This window comes from Tursiops truncatus, chromosome 11 (genome assembly GCF_011762595.2).
Source record: "Tursiops truncatus isolate mTurTru1 chromosome 11, mTurTru1.mat.Y, whole genome shotgun sequence".
Lineage (NCBI taxonomy): Eukaryota > Metazoa > Chordata > Mammalia > Artiodactyla > Delphinidae > Tursiops > Tursiops truncatus.
Genome location: NC_047044.1, coordinates 4,599,772 through 4,617,291, shown reverse-complemented (window position 1 = coordinate 4,617,291; position 17,520 = coordinate 4,599,772). Strand labels below are relative to the sequence as shown.

The 17,520-nt window shown below is 53.6% G+C and overlaps 1 long non-coding RNA gene across 1 annotated transcript; it reads right to left on the bottom strand.

Annotated features, from left to right (window-relative positions):
* Positions 1 to 5,201: 5,201 nt before the first annotated feature.
* On the bottom strand, positions 5,202 to 6,023 carry LOC141275948 (uncharacterized). The gene is made up of 3 exons (XR_012324649.1): positions 5,959 to 6,023; positions 5,590 to 5,654; positions 5,202 to 5,267 (listed from the first exon to the last, which is right to left on the bottom strand). It is a non-coding gene; the product is annotated as an uncharacterized lncRNA (long non-coding RNA).
* Positions 6,024 to 17,520: the final 11,497 nt, after the last annotated feature.

The following is a 17,520-nucleotide window of genomic DNA, read 5'->3' as shown; positions in this document are numbered from 1 at the left end:
GAGAGAATGGAAGTGAAGTGTCTAGTATATCATTGGTACTAACTAAACAGCAGCTGTAATTACAATCATTATAAGAATCCTGAGCTATTTCAACACCACCATTAAAGGGGGGGCACTTTAAAAGTTCAAAACCATTTAAGGTGAATCAGGTACAGTGCACACTGCCACTGTCTCCCAGGGTGAATTACTTGCCCTGAAAGGGGTGATCGGTAGGGATTATTGACTTGCAGAGGGAAATAAGTTTCAAAGAACCGCAACAGCACGTCTACTCTTAATTAGGTGCCATTGTTCTCTGTTCACCTAGAAAGAACTAGCTCCTGGGTGTGCAGGGGTGGGGTCGCTTGCAAAGGGGGAAATAGCTTAGAGGGTTCCTGCAGGTTAGGAGGAGGGAGGGACTGCGGTGGGGAAAGACGTCAGGAGAAAACACTGCTCTCCTCCAGGGGTGGGTGCTCCCGCAGTGCCGGCGTCACCCTCCCAAGTCACCTGTGCTCAGCATCTCCTCTTCTTGGGACATCGGCATGTTTCAGACACAGGACAAGGCTCTGTGAGGTACACGGTTTGCAAGCCCTGTGTCTCCCACCGACTGGCACCCGAGGTGACAGGCACCCTGAGCTTGGGCTGCAAAGTGAGCTGCTGGAATGGCGATCGGGCGGCCCCAAGCACAAGCTGATGGGGCCAGTGGTTCGGAGGCGCTTCTGTCCCTTTTACCGATTTCTGGGTCCTCCACTTTCAGGGCCATTCTTCTGGCACCAAGTCCCTTATCCGTCTCCTCGGGCCAACTTCGTGGCTTCCCAGGGAGGGGACGCCCGTCCTTTTCAGGGCTCGACACACCTGTGCCTCCCTGTCGGGGCCTCTCCTGCTGCCCTGTCACTGCCCCATTGCAGCTCTGTCAGCCACACCAGGCTGCGGGCCCCTGGAGCCCAGGCACTGTGTCTGCAGCCCCCGGCCCCAGCCCTCGATAGATTCCAGGGATCAGAGAGGGTTTCCCCAAGGGAGTGGCATTTAAATTGATATTTGAAATATAAGATGACTGGGGGAGACGTTCTGAGCAAAAGAACAGAAAAGGCTCCAAAGTGAAATTGAGAATGGGGGTTCAGCAGGGAAAGACATTGGGGGTGGCGGGAGTGTGGAGTTGGCAGGGTGGGGCTGGGAGAAAGGAGAGCCTGGGCCCTGGTCCAAAAGCTATGGACAGTCATTGTAGGTGACAGATGCTTGGCCCGTTCAGGAAGAGAAGCACTTGGAGCGTCAGAGGTTGGGGTGTGGGGCAAGTCTGGTTCCAGGTCCCGCAAGCACAAGAGGCCCTGCTAAGGGGCTGGTTTCCTATCTTATCTTATCTTATCTTATCGGCCTTGCAGCACATGGCGTGCAGGATCTTTGTTCCCTGACCAGGGATTGAACCCCGGTCCTCGGCAGTGAAAGCTCAGAGTCCCAACCACTGGACCACCAGGGAATTCCCGAGGCTGGTTTTCAAGCAGGCAAGAGACAAGACTGTCCCTGCCTCCTGAGTCTAAGATTCAAAGATTCTACAAGTCCAGATCACTGTACACACCTGGCTGTGACCCAGACTCCATCCTGGGGACACCATGTGGTATTAGGAGAGCCCCTGAGAGCATTTCCTGGCTTAAGGGCGTTGGGGGGCTTCAGAGCAAATCCCAGGGAACTGAACTCCAAGTCTCTTTGCTTGGACCACCCCGCTGCTCTGGTCCAGTGAGGGTCTCTGCTCAAAGGGAAACATCAGAAACATTTCCTTAACCTGAAAGGAAACCTCAAATCCCCCAGAGCTTCTCCCCGCCGGGGGTCTCCCTGGGGGTCTCAGTACATCCAAGTGGCATTTTTTCTTTCCTTTCTGTCCCTGCGACCCGCCTACCACATCAAACCTCAGGTGCTGGAGTCCTTGAATTAAGACCGGCGACTTTGCCACATTTAAAAGGAAATGAAATTGGTTTTAAATTAACACAGTTACGGGTTTTATGAAGATCACACACTAAAGCACATAGCACACGTTAGTTCTCTCAGCTTCCAGGAAAATAAAAACACCCCAGGGGCCTCTGCTTTGCCAGTTCCCCGAGAGAGAGAAGAAGGGAGAGCAAAGGACCGGGAATGCTTGTTCAGCGTAAGATTCCAGGAAAAAGCAAGTTGATTCCAGCCTGGCTGCACCGAGCGGCAGCTGGGTGTGTGGGGCTCTGGGATTCAGACCTTCCTGTGACCCACGGGAGCTGCTCAGTTGCTCGGGTTGCAAAGGGCCTGGGTCGACCGCTGCCTGAGCTGCTGCTGGCCTCCTCGTGGCGAGGTTAGACGCCGCCCGGTGCCGAGCCCACCTGTGTAGGGCCCTGAATCTCTGCACCTTCTCCCCAGCATATCCTGCGATACTCACCCCTCTTCCTTTCTCCTCCTCCCGACCTCTAAGGCTCAGGTCACATATCACTTGCTCAGTGGCAGGTGCCCATCTTCTTGTATCACCCAGGACTGGGGAGCGAAGGGACGGTGGTGACCAGTCAGTGTACATCGTTAATCCTCGTAGACCCGGAGGGAAGGGAGGTAATGGGGGTGAACGGTCGGTCACTCCATGGACCAATCTGCTGTGGCCAGGGAGGCAGGTCACAGGACACACTCACAGGGCCCAGGGACCACCCTAGGGTGCCAGAGCCGCCTGTGAACCGAGTGGGCCACCCAACCTACAGATGTTCAAACGGACGAAGCCACCACCCAGCCGAGAGTCTGGGCTGGTACATTGATTGACCGGTTCCCAGTACCTTTGCACAAAGGCACATGTGGATTTTCACAAGCAAGCACGTGGCAGTATTTGTGTGTGCACTTAGATGTCAGGCAAGTAAAACTTCCTCATCTAGTGCTGAAATTACCACTGCATCTTAAATACACAACCGAGACGTGTGAGGACCAACAGTATTTTCTTTGCAACCCCTTGGACCTTCACCTTGGCAGTCCCCTGAAGCTTGTAACAATGTGAACACCTGGGTTTTGCTGCAGCAGATCCCAGCCCTTGGTAGAAGCACCTTTGTGCCTCAGTAAAGAAAGAAGGATTCCAGGCTGTCCAGGTCCACTAGGAGAGTCAACCTCAAGGCTGGTGTGCGCCTGGCCATAACCACCTGTTCACTGTGTAGACCATCTCACGATGACCCATCAGACACACTGGCAGTCGGTCCACTGCAGGAGGCTTGCCTAACAGTTAGTTTCTGTGTGCCAAGCACTGATTAAGGATTATTCACGACAATCGTGATAGCAACCATCTTGTGTAAAGAGGTCCTTTGTCCCAGCAACACTATACAGATGCAGAGATGATCCCACTGACAACAGGAACTCAAGCACCAGAGAGGTTTAGCAATTACCCAAGGACACAAAGCGAACAGGATAGTGGCAAACCCAGGAGTCAGGCTTCAGTGTCTTTAACTCTATACCCCTCTGCTCCGCTGCCCTTTCCATCATGATTCAAGACGACCCACCAGGAGGGAGGGGAAGAGAGAGAGAGAAGAGGAGTGTAATTAAAGCCCCATGGGTGGGGTGGGTGCTTAAGAAAGACGCTTCACAGCCGGTTGACACAGTGGAGATGTTGTGCAGGCGCAAGTGGACATGAAAATAAAACCAGCAGAAACACAGGTCTCCTTATCCCCTAAAGAAATTATGTGGAGGGCTTTCCCCAGGGAAATTCAGACAAAGAAATAAAAGGACAAAAATTAAGGAACATGAACTGCTGAATTTACCGTTGCGTCACCCTGGGAGCTGAGGGAAATGCCATTTTTTTATGCCTGATTTACAAACTGTGATTTTTTTTTTTTTTTTGCGGTACGCGGGCCTCTCACTGTTGTGGCCTCTCCCGTTGCGGAGCACAGGCTCTGGACGCGCAGGCTCAGCGGTCATGGCTCACAGGCCCAGCCGCTCCGCGGCATGTGGGATCTTCCCGGACTGGGGCACGATCCTGTGTCTCCTGCATCGGCAGGCAGACTCTCAACCCCTGTGCCACCAGGGAAGCCCTCAAACTGTGGTTTTTATTAACCAAAGAAAAACACATTGAGATCAGACATGGTACCTGTGAAACAATCCTTGCGTATGGACCTCCAAGAATAGTGAAGGATAATGAAATACAGAAACTCAAAGAACCTGCTGACGAAATCTAACTCATATGTGTAAAATGACAAGGTTAGAAATACAATCTCCTTTTTAAAGAAAAAACATTTTTTTTAAATCAAAGGAGAGTTTTCCATTGGAATTTTTAACAAAGCAGATTCAGGAACGAGTGAAGGGGACGGTGGCGGATGCTAACGCGCAGAGACGTGGATCACAAAGGTCGGGATCCAGAATGTGAAGGAGCCTCCTCCCGGGTCTGATGGTTGACAGTTAACGGCAGGCCGTGAGGTTTGGAGTCTGCCAAGCTGTGACAGTCACCTTGGCACCCAGGGCCTTGCAGGTGACCTCCACCCACCTCCCCAGCCTCTGGGAGCCGCCCTGCCCCGCCTGCATTAACGGCGGGCTCTCAGGCCTCATCCTCGGCAACACCTGGACTTGAGACACGGCCGAGCAGAGCAGGACACAGGCCCAGAGCCCAGCTCCGGAGGATGGGGGGTCGGGGGCAGGGTCCTGTTAGCCCAGGGGCGATAGGAAGCTACGGGGCCTCAGTTTCCCCAGGGCAGGTGATAATAGCCTCCACCTCACAGGGGTGTGAAGGGCTTAAATGAATTATTTCACAGGTGGTCCCTCAGACAGTGGCTCGATCACTATCACCACAATCACCACCAGTTTACTCACGTCTGAATAGGTTTCGACATTTGCTTTTTGCAAAATCAGCCAGGTAAACAGAGGTGTGGAGTACAGACTCTCCGCCAGCGCCCTTGTCACCTTCCCGCCACACACACAACAGGTAACCAGCGTTTCCTGGTTTCTAGCTTCTGTATCCTCCCAGGATTTAGAGACGAATACGAACACCAAGCCCCCTTGTGTAGGATGGTAACTTGCCGTATTCGCTTTCTGTTCCTCTGTGCTGAATCCCACGAACTTGGCAAAGATGCGCACGTTGGTTATCTCACAGCTTCTGCGGCTGGGAAGCCGGCTCAGCGGGCCCTCCGGTCGGGTCTCACAGGAGCCACCAAGGTGCCCGCCAGGCCAGGGTCCGGCCTCAGGCCCGCTCAGTGCTCTGTGGTTGCAGGACTGGCGTCCCGTCTTCTTGCTGGGTGTCAGCGGCAGGTGTTCTCAGCTCCCAGAGGCCCCTGCAGCTCTCACTCCGCATCCCCTGCAGACCCTCTCAGCTCGGCAACCTATTTCCCCAAAGCCAGTGAGGGAGGGTCTCCCACTTCCTCTGCCCAGAGGGAGTCTTAGGCAAGGGGGTATAACCAAGGGCGTGACATCCTGAAACCTTTGACAAATGACTATCCCAATCCCAGGACAGACACTGTCTCCATATTCTGGGGAGAAGCAAGGCCCAGGGCATACCTACACCCAGGCAGAGGGGATGAGCCAGGGCAGACCCAGCGGGGGTCACCTTGGGTGTGTCCCTCTGTGGTCACACTATGCAGGGTTCTACACCGTGAGTTTCTTTTTCATCTACATTCTTTTGGCGGTTCCCCAAGTCACACCTACCCTCCAAAGAAAAAGACGTGATCCATGAAGAGATAACCGAATATGTTGCAGGCTCTGCATGGCCCCTTGAACAAGAATAGAGGTTGGGGTGTGTGTGTGTGTGTGTGTGTGGCGGGGATCTCAGTGGCCCCCAAACTTCCAGCTCATAAATTCCAGGATTCCAAGTTACTGGTTTCTGGTCTGGGATGTAAACACCTTCCCTCCCCATTTGCAGAACTTGTTTTCATGCTATGCTTTGTGTTCTAAAGACACTGATGTACTTAAGTAGAAAGGATGAATCACTACACAGAAGACATAGCGTCCTACAAATAGTGCAAGCTACCGACAGCACGAGTCCCACATGGACGGCTCAGCCCAAACCCCGCTCACCTGGCTGTCATAAAGCTGGTCCCTCAGCCATCTGGCAGCCCCGGCTCTCCTGCTCCTGAAGGACCTGGGTGGGGGCTGGGTGGGTGTGGGCTGCAGAGGAGGAGCTGGCCAGGCCCCTGAGGCCCACGTCAGAGGGTCCCTGCTGTCACCAGGTGGTGTCTTGTGACATAGGCAGTGGGTTCCCCGACATGGGACACGTTCACATAGAGGGGAGGGGGATCCCTAGAGCTTTTCTTCTTTATCTTTCAAATACAAATGTCAACACACAGGGAAATGCACAGATCTTAGGAGTATAGTCCTATGAGTTTCGACAGACATACACACTCATAGAATCCACACCTCAATAAAGATCTAGAATATTCCCACCACCCCAGAAAGTTCCCTCGTGCCTCTTCAATCCCCTCCACCCCGACCCCTACAGAGGCAACCACTGTTCTGATTTCTGTCCCCATAAATTAGTTTTGCCTGGTCTGGGAACTTCACGTAAGTGGAATAATGCAGTACGTACCCTTTTGTGTCTCGTTTCTTTCATTTGACATAATTTCTGGGAGATTCATCCATATTCTTGTGAGTATATTTAGATCTTTTCTTAATTATGTTAAAACTTTATGATCTATTGAGTATAAAGTTGTATAATCTCATGGTCCTGCGAGTCTAATATGAACAGATACTTGCAAATGTAAGATTTGAAAGCACCTTAATGCTGTACCAATTGTCAACAGAAAATCTCAGATCGGAGCGTTACAAGACCTTCAAAATCTATGTGTCCAGACTGAACTTACCCTCACCAAAAAATCCGATGAGCGACACTAACATCCCAACCAGGGTGTCCACTCTCCACCAAGGACCAAGCAGGTGTCGTTCTAGTCTGACCATCAGCCAGAGCAGGATGAGAAAGGCACATACCTGGCTCCCAGGTGTAGTGGACCCACTTACCTCACCTGTACAATGGGAACAATACCATCTTCCCCAATTACCTCGACCAAGAATATGATAATGTGGGGAGAGCCAATGGCGTGGAAGGGCTTTTACAGAGCATTAGAAGTCATAGATTCTACTCGTCCACGCATCTGTTCATGGAACAAATGTTTGCTCAGTGTTTATAGGGTGTCATGTGCTGCACTAAGAAGACAGACCCTGACTGGGATTTGGGACAGAGACAGAAATAAGGGGCTACGGCGGCCAAAGGAGGGCCCGGGGATCCCCACCTGGTGGGAAGGTTGTGCTTTGTGAAGGTGGGGATGTGAAGATGAGCCTTGAAGAGAATGCCAGGAGTTTTCCCAGCTTGGAGAGAAGTGGATGGACTGAGGACCAGAGAGAAGCAGATTGCAGGGACTGGAGGTTGTTGGTGGGAGGGCGGGGGAGAGGGGAAGGAGCGCGGCGTCTGACACTGGGGTTTCCACCGAGGATTATCCGGGCAGCGGTGGATGGCGTCAGGGCTGCACTGCGAGGGGCTCTCAAGCCCCCTTTGGGTGGGGAGTCACTTGTTCGTGTGGGATTGGATCCCGACCCAGGGAACAACCTCAGGAGGGTCTCTTGCATGAATAAATGAAGAGGTCTCAGCGGCAGGGAGAGATTTAGGATAGATTCAGGTATTCTCAGCCATGGGCCAGACAGCGGGGACCACACAGGAGGAGCGGAGTTGGCTGGGTGGGGTGGGAGAGGGGTCCCAGGAGGGGCCACAGGAGGGAGGTCACAGAGGCGCAGCCAGGGGGCTTTGAATCGGCGCTGGCTCAGCCTCAGGCTGCCCTCACCACCTCATTTCCCTCCTCCCGGCCTCCCCAGCGTCCCTAAGTTTCAAATAAGGGACGTCTGGGCAGGATGGTTTCCAAAGGCACTGCCTTGCTCTGTGTGCCATCTCTGACTTTGTTTTTTTCTTTTAAGAATTTTTTGATGTGTGGGACTTCCCTGGTGGCACAGTGGTTAAGAATTTGCCTGCCAATGCAGGGGACATGGGTTTGAGCCCTGGTGCAGGAAGATCCCACATGCCGCGGAGCAGCTGAGCCCGTGCACCACAACTACTGAGCCTGTGCTCTAGAGCCCATGAGACACAACTACTGAGCCCGTGTGCCACAACTACTGAGCCCATGCGCCACAACTACTGACCCCACGTGCCACAACTACTGAAGCTCGTGCACCTAGAGCCCGTGCTCCACAACGAAGAGTAGCCCCTGCTAGCTGCAACTAGAGAAAGCCCACACGCGGCAATGAAGGCCCAACACAGCTAAAAAAAAAAAGAAGATTTTTTTGATGTGGCCCATTTTTAAAGTCTTTATTGAATTTGTTACAATATTGCTTCTGTTTTATGTTTTGGTTTTTCGGCCCCTAGGCATCTTAGCTCCCCAACCGGGAATCGAACCTGTACCCCCTGCACTGGAAGGTGAAGTCTTAACCACTGGACTGCCAGGGAAGTCCCCCCATCTCTAACTCTTTACGGCTGTATTTTTTTTTTTTTTTTTTTTTGCGTTACGCGGGCGTCTCACTGCTGTGGCCTCTCCCGTTGCGGAGCACAGGCTCCGGACGCGCAGGCTCAGTGGCCACGGCTCACGGGCCCAGCAGCTCCGCGGCATGTGGGATCTTCCCGCATCGGGGCACGAACCTGCGTCCCCTGCATCGGCAGGCGGACTCTCAACCACTGTGCCACCAGGGAAGCCCTGGATTTTTTTTAAACGAATCTAATGATTATGAAGCAGAGTGCAGCAATATGAGAGTCAAAAACAGCCTAAGAAGATACCAAGTCTATTATCGACCGAATAAATAAATCCACAAGAAGTACATTCATATTCTCATCAGCTGCATTGTGGATACCGCAGTTTCAGAGGGGAAGGTTCTGGAAATCAAGAGACAATGACAGGCTCTCTTTCTTTGTCTCACGCACATGCACACGCACACACACACACAGATGATCTTATCGACTCAGCCACTTACGGGCAGAATGATGCTGGGTAATTCATTTCATGTCTCCGAGCGTCAGTTACCTCATCAGAGGGCTGGGGATAAGAGCAGATGTGGAGGCCACAAGGGTGGTCGTTAATCAGACTAAACTCGTGAACCCAGGAAAGCACTAGAGTCTGCCGGGCACACGGTAAGAGCTGAATAAACATTAGCAACCATCAGCGTTAAAATCCTCACTCTAAGTAGAGACGCCATGCATGTTGTTACCTGAATTCTGTGCTCACCCATTTCCACCGCCTCCCCTGCCCCATCCCTCTCCTCTCCTCTCCTCTCCGTCTGCTTGAGATTTTGTCATTTTCTCTTGGTGGATTGCTCTAGTTAATAGCAGGGCTGGGTTTAAAGGCTTGTTAGTAATGATCAGAATCTCAAAATGACCCTGTTTACTAAAAGGGACAAGAGTGATCTTACAGCCCACATCTTCTGGATTTTCTCGAGGAGGGAGGTCAGGGAGTGGGGCACAGCGGGGCCGAGTCCAGGGGGCTCAGAGCCGCATCTCTGCATCCAGGTAGCAATCCCGCCCTTCCCAGGGTGGAGGGGATACCCCTTGACTCTCCTTCCAACTCAGGTCACTGGGCTCTCAGAGTCATTTGGTTACACTTTTCAGTACTTCATTTGGCCCTTTATGAGGAAGGCCTGTGCTGCTCTGTACTCCCGCATGCCCTGCCCCTTGGGGCCCCCCGACCGCGGTTGACGGTTGACGGGAGCCCCTTCCGTCTCCATGAGGATAGCACTTGGTGCTGTTCTCAGACCCAAGGTCAGGGAGCACCGTAGGTTCCTGTTGGGGCGGGTGGGGCAAAGGACGGCCCCTCGGGTGATGTGGTGGCCTCCACTTCCCACCCATCAGATAAGACCTCAGTCAAGAAGGACAGGACAGTCGTGATAAGGGGGTTTACTGATGGACAGCACATTATTCTCACAAAGCTTCGCATCCACCCTGGAAGGCAGCCTGGACAGGAATGATCTCCTCTTTATAAATGAGTACTCGAGGCTGACGGACTGTACGTGGCATATTCTGTATGACATAGTTGACCTGCCACGTCACCACTAACTTGTGCCACTCCCGGTGTGGGAGGGAGGGGCCTTGCCGCGTGGAACTGACTGGGCTGCAGCCACAGGCGTCCATCAGGGGACCGGCTGGTTTGCGGGTAATGGACAAAGATAGCCATGAGCATTGTTCATTTCAGGGAAGCCTTGTCTCTGGCCACAAATAAACTGTTGCTTCTTCATTTTGCTCACAGACCGCTGTTTCCTGGGCCAATGTTTCCTTTTTTTTCTTGGAAAGTTTGGGGGGTGGGTGGTGACATTTTCAGCTGCTATCTTCACTCATCATTCTTAGTCACCGTGGGCAGCCTAGCAGCCAGCAGAAAGCCTTCCCACCGCCTGGGGCTGGTTATTCCCGACTCCCGGGCACTGGCTCCCCTACCGGCTGGGGACAAGCACGTGCTTCTTCTCCAGGGCCTCAGGAGGACAGGGGCCAGAGCGGCACCTCCCAATGCAGGCTCAGGGCGAAGCAACCCCCAGAGTGACCCTTGGCCTCAGGAGACCCACCATCAGCTCCCTCACTACCTGGAACATTCTCTAGAACTGGAAATAGCAGAGTCAGGTTCCTAAACATTCAAAATAGACGCTCAGACCCAAACCTTGAGACTCACACACAGAACTCCCAAGAGGGCCCCTCCCGGCTCCTACTCTGAGCATTCATTTTTATTTTGGAGATAAGTTAACGGCTTGATCCTCTCACGGACGGCAGATTTCCCAAGCAACAGGTACCTAACGTGCTACCCTGCACTCCTGCTCTGGAAGACGTGAAAGCACTGAGTGGGCGACTGTAGCAGGTGCATCCTGAGGTACCGTTCGGTCTCCGCGGTCCACGTTCCCAGAATCCTCGGCGTACGTCATGATGAAAGAAGTGTACATAATGGATAGAGTTTTATAATTCATTTCTCAGCCCCCAGCAAACCAAACCTTTCTACAGATATTATTGTGATTTCAGGGCCTTTACACTCCCTCGTCTTCTCTCTCCCTGCTCTTTTTTCTTTTTTGTCTTCCTAGAGAGACAGTTTGGTCCCTCGAAGGGAGCCCTGGAATTGGGTACCACATCTCGTATAAACGGTGTGACTTTTGAGTCGTCACCTGACTGCTCCAGGCTTGTCTGCTTTTCTGTGAAATAGAGATCCGTGCATCCACCAGTATTTATCGAGCAGGCACTGTGTGCCAGGAGCCCTTCTGGTCCCTGAGGAAGTGGAGAGAAGCAGGGCTGAGCTGCTCTCTGCCCCGTCGTAGCCCAGAGAACGCGGGGCGGCATCGGGGGCTGCAGGCAGCTGGGCGAGATGATTTCGGGTAACAGCACAACAGCGCGTGTCGTGAAGGGAATAAGGCAGGTCAGTGGGGAGGGGCGCGACCCCAGATGTCGTGGTCAGGGCGCGGGGCCACGTTGTGGTCACAATGGTCAGAAGGAGAGCTGGGGGACCCGCACTCCAGGCAGACGGTCAGCACGGCAGGCATGAGTGTGGGGTGTGCTGGGGACCTGGGGGGAGTAACAAAGCCTCCCACCCGAATGGGCCCCCAAAGGGGATGAGCCCGCTTGCCTGGGTCCCAGGTGGCCGCTCGGCGGCACATCGAGGGCCCAGGCTCCTTCCCAGTCTTTGCTCTGCCATCCGATGTGCCGTTCATTCGTTCGTTTGTTTGTTCGTTCGTTCGTTCGTTCAACTGATAAATACATATTAAGGCCCTACTGCGGATCTAGCAATGAACACAACAGGTTGCTCAGTCCTAGAAATCTCGTTCCCGTGAGAGAGCTGCCTCACGAACAAGAGAGCAAACGCAGGCTGTCGGGCATGCAGCGTGCTCTGAGGAATTACGAGGCAGGAGGCATGTTAACCGTGACGGGGAGGGTGGGGGGCTTTGGAGTGGTCAGGGCGGTCTCAGTCCTGGGGATGCCCGAGCAGAGACCTAAAGAGAAGGAAGGGTCCTCACGGGATGCTGGGGAAGACCCATCCAGCTGGGGGGACCAGTGAGGGCAGGGCCTGCGGCAGGGGAGAGGGCCCTGGGGATGGCGGAGAATCCCCGAGGCCAGAGTGGCTGGAACCTGGCAGCATCTCATCCAGACGGCAATGCCCCAAGGGAAAAGGGAACCGATGTGTCCCTTTCTGTAGGAGCGTCTTGGTCTGCGCAGGCTGCTCTGACTAAACACCAAAGCCGGGGCGGCTGAAACAACAGACATTTATTTTCTCCAGTTCTGGAGGCTGGGGGTCCCAGAGGAGGGTGCCAGCGTCCTATTCAAAGCAACCCATTAGGTGGCACGTGACGTCCGTGTGTCTGGCTACCCATGGGACTCCGATTGCGCACGTGTCGGAACTTTCCAGCACATCCTAGACGCCTCAGAAGCTCTTTTCTAAGCCTTCCATTCCCTTTTCTCCGTGTGTCCCTGGATACTTTATGGAAATGCGCCTTCCAGTTCGTGAATCCTCTCTTCAGCTATGGACGATGTGCTACTCGACCATCTATCGAGCTCTGGGTGTTAGTTACGGAGTTTTCCAACTCTAGAATTTTCATTTGGTTTGTTTTATAAATTCCTGTTCTCTGGTAAAATTCTCCATCGTTACCTAGATTCCTGAACATATTAATCACATGTATTTTGATTTTCACATCTGATGACTCCAGTTTCTGGATCAGCTGTGGGTCTGTTTCTATGAGTCAATGTTTTTCCTTCTGCTCCTGTTTCTTTATAGACCTGGTGATTTTTTTTTTTTTAATTGAATGCCAGACATTGTGTAAAAACTTCAAGGACTCTGTGTTCCCCCAGGAAGAAGATGCTTTCGGTCTCGGCAGGTAGTTAGATCGGGATTGAGCTGCTTTGTGGCTGTGGCTTGGTCTGTTTGGAGTTTACCCTTTCCCTTAGGCCTCCCTTATACCTCTCCGCGCACGCCTGTCCCTTGGTTCAGGAAGAGATCACATCACTGCCTGCCTGATGTGCCCTACCTGTCTCACCTCTGAGCTCAGCACACTAGCCTCCCACGCCCCTGGCTGCTGGCTGTCTCTCCCACAGGGCCTTTGCATGTCCCTCCTTCCGATCTCCCGCCTTCACACCTGGTCAGACTCCTCTTTACTCCCTGACCACAGCAGCTCCGGTGGGATTTCATTTTCTCCTGTTCGGGTCAGGTTGGCTCTCCTTGGTGACCCTTCCTCCCAAGTGCCTTCTGTCTTCCACATTGCTTTCCTTGTCTGTCTGTCTCTCCCCTAGACTGTCGGCTCCTTGGGGACAAGGACCATCCTGTTGTCGCTGCAGGTGGGTCCCTGCACCGGGCAGAGCGCTTGCCACGTTAGCGCTCACGGGGTATTCACTGAGGAAGCGCGTGAACAAGTGAGCCGTGAGCCAGGTGGTGATGTAGAGAGAGAAGGGAAAGGGAGGGGAGGAGATGGAGAGGAAGCGGGGAGGGGAGGGGAGGGGAGGGGTGGAGGGGAGGGAGGAGGGGGAGGGGAGGGGAAGGGGGAGGAGGGGGGAGGGAAGGGGAGGGGAGCAGACGGAGGAGGTGGGGAGGAGAGGGGAGGGACGAGGAGGGGGAGGGGGAGGGGAGGGGGAGGGGAGGGGAGGGGAGGGGATGGAGGAGGGGGGAGGGGAGGGGAGGGGAGGAAGAGGGGGGAGGGGAGGGGAGGGGATGGAGGAGGGGGGAGGGGAGGGGAGGGGATGGAGGGGGGAGGGGAGGGGAGAAGTAAGGAGCATAAACGCTCCTGAAGATACCCTCGCCCAGCTGGTGGGGGAAGGATGGACCTTGCTGTCCAGCCTCTGAGGTTGCAGCCACACTCCTCCTACCCCCGGGGAAGGCACCCTTTGGCGGGATTTGCAGGGACAGGTGGCAGCAGCAGCTGCACAAGGTTGCTCTTGGCTGCAACTCCCGGTGTAGGGCTCGTCAGCGTCCTTGAAGAGGAGCACGAGAAGAAAACCGGCCCTGGGCCAGGGGGTTGCCGGGTTCCATGGGGACGAGGGGTGAAGCGTGCAGGCTGCCTGGATTCCGGGAGAAACTCTGCAGCCCTCGGGGAAGGGAGGCTCTACGCAGGAGTTCAGTCCAGTTTCCACTTGGCTGGGTCTTCTAGAACCTTCTGCAGAGCCAGGGGTGGCGTTCTCAGCAAAGCACGAGACCGTCCCAAACACGTGGCCGCCCCTAGCCCTTCCCAGCTGTTCTCTGTGGCTGATAACCCTGCTTTTTTCTCGGTCCCGTTGAAAGAGTCTTAATTAGGTTCCTGATGTTACAGTCCTTCTGGAATAAGGGGTGGGACCCCGTCCTCCCCTCCCACCCTGCTCCCCACATTTGTAGGGGCTGAGAACACACCCCTTTAGCCATGAACGCTGGAAGCTCCAGGGCTTCCGCCTCCGCGTCTTTTCCTCTATTCTTTGTGCCTTTTCTCCAAAACTGCCCACAACCAAACTTGATGTTTTTCTCCCATCAATTCTGCCTCCCTTCTGCTCTTCCCACTTCAGTAAATGGAGTTCCACCCACCCAATTACTCACACCAGAGTCATCATGACAAATCCCCTCCCTCTACCCCCTCCCCCCCCCACACAGCTCCACTGGGTCCTAAATGACACTGGGATCCGCCTGCTTCCCTCCATCCTCGCAGCCACCCCTCCCCCAGCACACGCTGCCATCCTGCTTCCTGTCCTACCCCCTTGTCCAATCTGGCCCTGCTCACCGCAGCCAGAAGGATCTTGTTGAAGGCCCAGGAGGGCCTTAGAAGAGGCCTGTGCAGATGAGATCACGCTTCAGAGCTTGGACCTTCCACAAACTCCCGAGGACACCCCGATGCCCACCACCGGCCCCCCCCTGCCCAGGCCCCTGTAAACATCCTTCCTTCCACCCAGCTTGGCTCCGGCCTCATCTCTCCCTCCACTCTACAAAAGGCTTTCTGTGTTTTGTTGTTTTTTTCCCAATGAATCCTTACAATCCTGGGGGGGGGTTGGGGGGAGCGCTGTGATCATCCCCATTTTGTGGATGAGGAAACCGAGGCTGAGTGATAAACACACGTAGCAAGGTGGCAAGTTAGTAAGTGGTCAAGATGAGATTCAAAAGACTCAAGCCCCGTTCCCCAGCTTAGGGCCCCAGGGCTGAGCCACCGTGGTCTAGTCTATGGTGGGCACATCCCTGCCTGCCAGCCTACTGCCCTCTGCCTGTTTTGTTTTACAGGTGGTCCTTGAGGCCCTACTATGTGCCTGGCGCAATCACAGGCACTGGACAACTTGAATGCCAGTCACTCCAACAGACTCTCCCGTCTGACTAGGACTCCACGCGCTTCCTCCATCTCCTGGTCAGTTTGTAATTGGCGTTGGTTTGCTCGACTCCAACTGTGTGTCTCCCTTCTAGACTGTATGCTCCAGCCAGCCACAGCCAGATGTCTGGATGCCACGTACACAGTAGGCACAGGATGAGTGAGTGAATGAATGAATGCACCCTCAGCGTCCCCATGCACATACCCCTGCAAAACCCTCCATGTGTGGCATAGAGCTAAAGGGTCGCTTCAGAATGATTTTTGATGAAATATACCTTATTTTTCCACCGAACCGATCACGGCTGTGATCTCAATGGTAACAGTTTTGAAGGCCTTGAATCGGTGGGAAGTCCCCAGTGAGCAGTTCTCAACACCCTGGGCCCTGTCCCCAGACCCCTGAGGCACCTTCTCAGAGTCACACGCCCAGCCCGGGCTGAGAGCGCCTGCCTTAGCCAAGTAACTTGCACCTTCTCTCAGTTAACAAGCATCGTTGGAGTCCTTGGTGAGAAGCTGGGGGAATGGGGATGAAGCGCCCAGATATGCCAGCCAGGACCAGAGCCGAGCGGCCGAGCAAGGCCTGTGAGCCCTGCTGTCCAGTCAGGGCCATTTGCCCCACGGACACCGTGGTGGACAGCACTGAGGTCGGGCCAGCTCCCTGAGCTGCGTGCACTCTGCTACATACTGGGCGTGTGGCTCTATGAGTTTCCTGTAGCTGCTGAAAGAAATTTCCACAGACTTGGGGGCTTTAAACAACACGAACTTCTTATTTTATAGTTCTGAAGGTCACAAGTCCTAAAATCAAGGTGTCAGCAGGGCTGTACTCCTTCAGGAGGCTCTATGGGAGAATCTTTTTCCTTGCTTTTTCCAGCATCTGGAAGAAGTGACCTGCATTCCTTGGCCCATGGCCCCTTCCTGTTTTTTTTTTTCTTTTTTTTTTTTGCGGTACGCGGGCCTCTCACTGCTGTGGCCTCTCCCGTTGCGGAGCACAGGCTCCGGACGCGCAGGCTCAGCGGCCATGGCTCACGGGCCCAGCCGTTCCGCGGCATGTGGGATCTTCCCGGACTGGGGCACGAACCCGTGTCCCCTGCATCGGCAGGTGGACTCTCAACCACTGCGCCACCAGGAAGCCCCCTTCCTGTTCTTAAAGCCAGAATCATAGGATCTTCCGTCTTCCAATCTTCTCGTCTCTCCCCCTTCTCTCTCTCTCTCAGCACATCTTCTCTGTCTCTGACCCTCCTGCTTCCCTCCTCCCCTTATAAGGACCTTTGTGATTACATTGGGTCCACCTGGATAATTCAGGATACCCTCCATCTCAAGACATTTAATTTAATCACACCTGCAAAGTCCCTTTTGCCGCGTAAGGCAACATATTCACAGGTTCAGGGATTAGGGTGTGGTTATCCTTGGGGGGAGGGCACTATTCTGCTCACCCGAGGGGCCTTGGCAAGGAACTGGCCACTCTGTGCCTTGTGTCACATCTGGAAAGTGGTGCAGGGGGAACAATGACAGCAGTAACAGTAATAATACCTACCTCACTGAGCCATGAAGACTGAATTCCTATACAAGTACGTAGAACAACATCTGACTAATAAATGCTTAATAAATGTTGACTCTTAAATATATTTTAGTAGCGATATTAGCGCTGTGCCAAAACACCTATGAGCTTCAATGGCCTATGGATGTTTTTGAGACTGAAGACGATTCATAGATGCCGGAACACAAAAAGAAAGTGACAAGCTCAAAATAATAATTTAATTGAAATACAATGTGTGGCTCAAAAAGGAAAGACGGCAGCTCCACAGAAAACAGCAGGAATTTATAGAGGCCAACAAGGAGAGGAAAGATGCTCAAAAGCCTTGACAATCAAAAACAAATTGCAAAATAACAAAGAAGGTTCACCGGCAGCAATCAGAACACGTCGTGGGTTGGACAGAATGAAGACAGAAGGTCGCAGCTCCGCTGGGGCAGGTAGGCTGCACAGCCCCCAGGAAGGTTTCTACCTCCGTGTCTCAGGTTAAAGAAGTGGGAGACACGGCAAGTCCCCTAGGAAGACACCTGCCCCCGGAATTCTCCCGCAGATCCAGACCACCCCAGGCTGGGAGAGGACACTGGTGGACACACACCCTGGGTATGATTTGGCATGTGGAAAGAGGCCAGATGAGATGTATTTATAGGTACACGGGTGGATGTAAAGAAACATCAAGGTGGGTGAGAAAGTGAGAAACAGAACGAGATATATAAACATCATGGACGTAAGTTAAAAATACGAGCTCACGAGCGGCGATACTGATTTCCCGAGAACACAAAGACATAAACACGTGAGCATGATTGCCTGTTGTTGGG